Source organism: Habropoda laboriosa, unplaced genomic scaffold (genome assembly GCF_001263275.1).
Source record: "Habropoda laboriosa isolate 0110345459 unplaced genomic scaffold, ASM126327v1 scaffold718, whole genome shotgun sequence".
NCBI classification, from domain to species: Eukaryota; Metazoa; Arthropoda; class Insecta; order Hymenoptera; family Apidae; genus Habropoda; species Habropoda laboriosa.
In genome coordinates, this window is record NW_017100942.1 from 1667629 (window position 1) to 1674556 (window position 6928).

A 6928-nucleotide genomic window follows, 5' to 3' on the forward strand; every position below is an offset into this window, starting at 1 on the left:
GGATTCCTTTATACTTGAAATATTCGAGTATCTCGAAACGGTACGCTGTATATTGTTGTTGGTATTTTAAGTATTTTCATATTTTACGTATTACTATATTGATACTATTTTTTATAATATCGATGATTACGCTACGTCCTTGATGGTGATAGAATGAAACAGAAGAGAATGTTCACTGGTTGACTGTACGTATCGGGAAATTTGCGTGACGTTTAAATGGCCGGACGACACCTGGACAATTTGTTCGTGTTTTTGTAAAAGAATTGTACCTTCTACTTGATCGTCTGCAATTTCAGAAATTGCACGATGTTTATTTTCGTACGGATATACAGTGTACTACTTCTGAAATCTGGTGGAAGATGCTTTGGAGGCGTGAAAGGATCTTAAGGATGTTTCTCTGTTCTTGTAATTACGAGGAAGAGGTTCTTTTGTAAATTACGATCTACTCCTAGTCTAACTGATAGAGTTCTGTGAAAAATCGTTGAAAACTACCATTAACAATCGAGAGGAAGATATGTAATACTGTCGTTTAAATTATCATTGCTACAGCGAAAAGTTTAGAGATTAATATTTAAAATAGGATATACGATATTCTTATAAATATATACCGTTCAAGATAATTAGAGGAACAATTATTTCAATAACTTTGTGTATCATGAAATTTCCAAGATGCTATAGAATTATATGTGTACATTAAGATATTGCTATACTATTTAAACAGAAGAAACGTTTATCTGAATTTCATGTTTCGGTTTGTCATCGTGAATTATCCACAATTTTGTTCAAATAAGCGATCATTTTTAACGTAGCAGCGTTCACAGACCAGAATTGATTAAATGGAAACCCCATCACAGATATCGTAGACTTTTTAAACCTAACTTGTAATGCTTGTAAATTGAAGCAATTTATATCCACTGTTCGTCCATTGAAAAAAAGAAAAAAAAGAAACACATATGTAACTATATATAATACCACTTTTTCTACGATAAGGTGTCTCATATCCAATTAATGCCATGCAATCTGCAAACCCCATCGCTGAGAGAATGTACAAAGAGACGAACGTGACATTGAGGATACTTTATCGATGAATAACAAGTCGGTGAAGGTAGTGACATTTGTGTAATGATGTCAATGGAAATGTTATTAATGAAACCTTACGATACAATGAAATGTTCGATTTTTCACAGAACTCTGTCTCGGTAAAAAAAAATCTTGGTAAAAATTGATCGTATCTTGTAGTTGACAAAAGAATCATTTCTCAGAGAATGATCACAAAACTTGGCATATCTTCAAAGTTTCACCACTATTTTAGAATCCTCCACTACTAATATACTTATGAAGTAAGAATCACGTGGACCTGCGAAACTGGTAGCACCACAAAAAAAAAAAACAGTCTAGCATAATAACAATAAGCGTAGTAGTTGACTCGTCGAGGTGTTGCCTGGCCAATATAATCGTCAAGTGCGTATCTCGCTGGTATAGTTGGTGGAAACGATGTAGTAGGGTCGTAAAGTAAAACACTGAGCGGCGAGTCAAATTGATGTACGGTTCGGCGAAGCAAACTTGAGGCTTCTGGTGTCATCGCTTGACCAAATAAGAAAGTAGGCGGTCCGATCATCCCCACTACTCTTCGGTCTTACGCTACTGTGCAGAGCTGAGAAGTGGGCGTGGCGAAGGAGGCTAAGGAGGCGTGGCGAAGAATGCAAAAGAGGCGTGGCGTGCAAAAGGGAGCGAAAGAAACGCGTCGAAACTGAGTGGAACAAAGCCAGTGAAATATGAAGTTCGAAACATTGGCGTGAACATAGATTCAGAGCGTATTTTCCGTCTGGGAATATATCCAACGCAGATATGGAAATTCCACTACTCTGTCAGCATGAACCGCCAAAAACCTTAAGCTAGGGGCGTGGAGAGCGTCAAAGCTGGAAAGAGGCGGGGCTAGCGGAATAACTGTACTGCCCCTGTGTCGTTCTGCACGTCAACTTCTCAGCTCTGCACAGTACAAAGCGCATCATATAGCATCGCCTGACGAATAGAGCAAACGGGGAATACCGAGATCAAGTGGAAAATTAGTATGGAAAATACGGAGATCCGCCACTACCGTGTCAGCGCGTGTCGCCAAGAACTAGAAGGCGGAGATTTGGGGAGTGTCTAAGCTTGAAAGGGGCGGAGCGATTTTACGACTTCACCGTATCTCTTCCACCGACTATACCGATAACGTGCCCGACGATTTCGTTTGCAAACGAAGCTGAATCGACTCTCAAATGTAATCTCCAGATCCGTTCCTATGCTATCGTTCACGGCGGACGAGTACACATATATATATAAAATTAATAATATCACTGAATGAAAGTTTTCCTTTGAGCGACAACGTCCGTCAAGCGAATACTACAATTCGTTTGATCCGGGTTTGCATATATATATATATTTTATACGTTTGTTCCTTATTTTACACGACGGATAGAGATCAGAATGCACGCTCGGAATTTTTCACCTGAGCACTTGTAGATACGTTATTTGGTAATGGAGAACCGGGGGATGTCTATCTTCGAATACTAACCGGAAATATACAGAATGACGTGAAATTGATCGAATTTTCAATAAATTGTTAGAGAAGGTATCGTAAAACGTCGATTCTAATTTCATTCACGACTCAAGTTTCTATTACTCCAATTTTCATTCAACACTTCAGAATTTACACTTTTTACTAATTTTTATTGTCGAATTATTATAACAACGCTTTGTACAAAGTAATTTTCTTCCTGGAACATGGATCAAATTTCATTCGATCAATCGAATTAGCCTTACACTTAGTATCGAATTTTCTACGTAATTTGTTGCTCTGATTACACAAATTAGTCAACGTTTTTCCGTACGAACGCATTCGTCCTTTGCAAGAAATAATTTACCAAACTGAATTCACACAACGAGAGCGTATCTTGCGCATTAAATAGATCGTAAGGATAAGAAAGGAACGCACCTCGGTCTACGAATTCCCCTCGCACTCGTAGAACGTGAAGAAGCACAAAAAGTCACCGATCAAAGCGCAACATCGCTGGCTATTAACTATACGCAGCAATATTATATATTCGGTACCGTTTAAGAGCCAATAATAGCGAACGTTGTTTTCACTGTTTAACGCTTGGACGCAACTTAGCCATGCCGTTTATTATCAAAGAAAACCTGAAAAAATTGTGAAAACTCTGGATACTACGTATTGTAACGACGATATTCGATCGGGCGCTTTTTCGAAACGATCGATCGCAAGCGATGTATAAACGCGTAGGCGAACTTAATCCCGTTTAACCGCGATTAAGCGACGTATTATTAGCGTATAAATACGGTTATGAAATGTAATTGCACAAAAAGAAGACGAACGCAATCGAAGGGTGATTTATATCGATCACATTGTTTTCTAAGCTCGTTAACTGAACGCCTGCACACTGCAGCCCTGCACACACTTGATCGTTCGGGCATTTGCTTTTCGATGGATTTGATTCTGACTCTTTTCTCGATCGATCACGATTAATGGGAGATCTAACGTTTAATTTTTTCCAATTCTTTTCTCTCTCTTTCTCTCTCCCTCTATTTCTGTTCTTTTTTGAAATTTCAACGCGAAGGGGGCCAAAGTGCGTGGTTTCTGAAAAGTTTCTAGGATTATTTCGTGCGCGCGCGCGAAATGAACGCGTTTCGCGGAAGAATTTTGGCACTTTTGTAAAAAAAAAACAAAAAGAAAGGAGAAACAAACAAACGAACAATTGAACATAAGGTAAATTGCGAATGACGAGGGAGGACAGAGGTGATGAGTAAAATAGAGCTGTCGGCTACGTTTCGTAGATATGTAGAAGAAAGTGTGAAAGTTTTTGCGCGAAATATGAAAACTTTCTGACGTGAACGTGTTACGGCCGCAGAAGTTCTCTCTCCGAGTCTCTATCGAATTCTCATCGGATATTTTTCTACACACACGTGGGTGGGTTCGATTAGATTTTTCAGATGCGCGACGTGTAAATAAACGGCAATTTTAGAGAAGTATTGTATTATATTATTATTACGAATATTATTACATTATTTACTATCGATTTACATGAAACGTTTACACACAAAAAAAAAAAACTAATGATAACAAGATATTTCTCTATAAATTTACATTTAAACGGATAGATAATGAATATAACGTACGTCGAAGCTGCGAAGTTTTGGGAAAGACAATGAGCACCGTAGGTCAGCGTCAGCTACACCGTTAAACTAAGCTTTCGATTCTTTCTATTAACCGCTTCGACGAGATCTTCGCTCTTCTTCAAACTAATGTTACAATTCCACGGGAGTTTTCTATGATGTGGGAATAGAAACGTTCGTGAAACTTTCTTTCTGTCGAGAATATTCATCGAATTTTCTTTTCTTTCGCTGAAATCGACGGAATTTGTGCGGGAAATTCTTGGATCCAAGAAATGTACAGGGTGCGAGAAGTAAAACAGGCCAAGCAATTGTCTTAGAATTTTTTTCTGTTTCTTTCAAGATCGCCAAAATTCTTTTTACTGAAATATATATATTTTTTTTCGTAGTAAATTTTGCAGGCATTGATGGGCATTTAAATTTGCACAATAATATGGCAATAAAATGGCCTTGCACTATAAAATTTTAAATCAAATGTGACACTTTCTTTCATTTTTGCCATTTCTTTCATGGAAAAATTTTTCGTACATTTTATTCACTCTGTAAAATGATTTAAATCACGTACGAAAATTATCAACGATTGGGTGGCCTGTTTCACGAGGCTCACCCTGTATATGAAAGAAGGAAAATTGAAATTCGATTTCAACGATTGCCTCGTGAATGAAAATCTCTTCAGAGATTGAGTTCGAAGATTCTGTAAGAAACGATTGAACCGTTCTAATAGTTGTATAATTCCACCGGATTGTACACAATTTGTGAATGCGGCCTCTCGTTAACGTAGAAACGCTATTTGTACAACGTTTCCGACACCGACTCGAGCTTTTGCCGGATAGATTATGCTTTGTTATCGTGTCCAATGAAATTCAACTGTACACAACTAACAAAGGAACTTCTCGAAATGACAATGATCGATATTCGTGAAACTTTGGTATATAGTAGTTCATAAAAAAATATTTGACACGTATTTTTTTTTTATAGAAAATCGTATACAGTGAAGGGGTGAAAATCGCTGTCAAAGATAAGGGAGTAATACTCATATTTTGTGTAATATCTCGAAAATTATTGGAGTTAGAGAAATGACGGAGAAATAAAAATTATAAAAAATAGGAAGTAATGAATAATTTTATATTTTTCAAATTTTGTCGTTGAAGAATGACAGGATTCGTCAATTTACACCATTTCTCTAACTCTAATATTTTTCGAGATATTAGAATAAATAATTTGCTATTTCGAAGCTTTCACAGCGACTTTTACCATTTCAACGTGGAAAATTGCCGATATAAAAAAATACGTGTCGAATAGTTTTTTGAGAACTACCGTATCCCAAAGTTTCATCAAAACCGACGATCATCACTTCAGGACCTTCCGTTGTAAGCTCTGAAAAATTCTTGTTTCCTTACATGTCCTTTCTACGAGCGTAAATTCTACTCAAATAGCTGCATTCGTTCGGTTGATTTGAACAACCGTGCAAGGTTTCCAAGCACAATTAACGCAACTGTAAGAAACATCTAGCGAATATAGAAGACTCGAATTTCCTCGAAGTTTCAATGTTTAGAAAATGTTATCGTTAACCTGCCGCATAGTAGCGATCAATTTAAACGACACCGCTAATTGTAGCAGCAAGAGGAAGAAGAATCCGAAAAAAAGAAGATATCGATAATGTGTTAAGTTTAAGGGCTAGTTTTCCAAACAGCTTCGCTCGATCAGTTTTGCAGGAAACGGAGGAACGATCGTATCACGGCAATTACACGCTTAGCGTCACCCTCTTCACGAATTACGTTCACTATTGTCATCGTTATCGTTGTTATCATTGTAAAGAGGAAGCACAACGATTGCCCTTCGATAGTTTGCACGCGTGGCGATGATTCGGGAGGAGTTAGGCGAAAACGCTCGATTATTTCATTTTGTGACGATCCTCGATTTCGATCGAAATCTATCGAGAGGGGACGAAGCTTGCTCGGCTTTAGTGGAAAAACCGCGAATATTTTCTTGCCGGATAGAACGATATCTGTATATTGTAATAAATGTAAGTCCCTCGGTTTAAGTAACGTGCGTAAACCGTAAGAGAAAAAAAGAGAAAAAAGAAGAAAAAAAATGAGAAGGTGAAGAAGAAGAAGAAGAAGAAGAAGAAGAAGAAGAAGAAGAAGAACACTAACTTAAGCGAAAACGTTTTTCAGTTCCGTTATTCCGTTGCTTTCATGAGTACACCTGTTATATGGATATGCGGTATTATCCGAATAACGATGAAATAATAGAAACATACTAGGTAAGGAAATGTTTGCAAATGAAATTGATAAGTGTTTTAATATTGTATCGAAGTGTGTGTATATGTACCAACCAAGAAAAAAGAACAAAGCAAAAATGAAAAAAACAAAAAAAAAACGAAGAAACAGGAGAAAAAGATGAACCGAGAAACATCACCGGTGTCGATACCTCTTACTCCCCACTCCCAGTCCCTTTCCTTAGCTCCGCCCACCGCTCCCCACTCCCTCCCTAGCGCCGCCCACTACGCCTCGCCCCTCCCCTACCGTTTTATTCACTGTAAACGAGATTACGATATTAAACACTTTACGATTCAAGCAGCCCCGATACGTAAGCACAGTGTGGGCTGGTCTTCGTTTGTTGTACGTTTCAGTATAGCGTCCAACATTGTTACAGGATGACGGTTCAGTGTCGATATTCGCCTCTGAAACGCGATTCGTTTTCGCCTACGGGAGGTTGTTGCGTTAGAACACGGTGGAAGTAGCAATAAATTTTT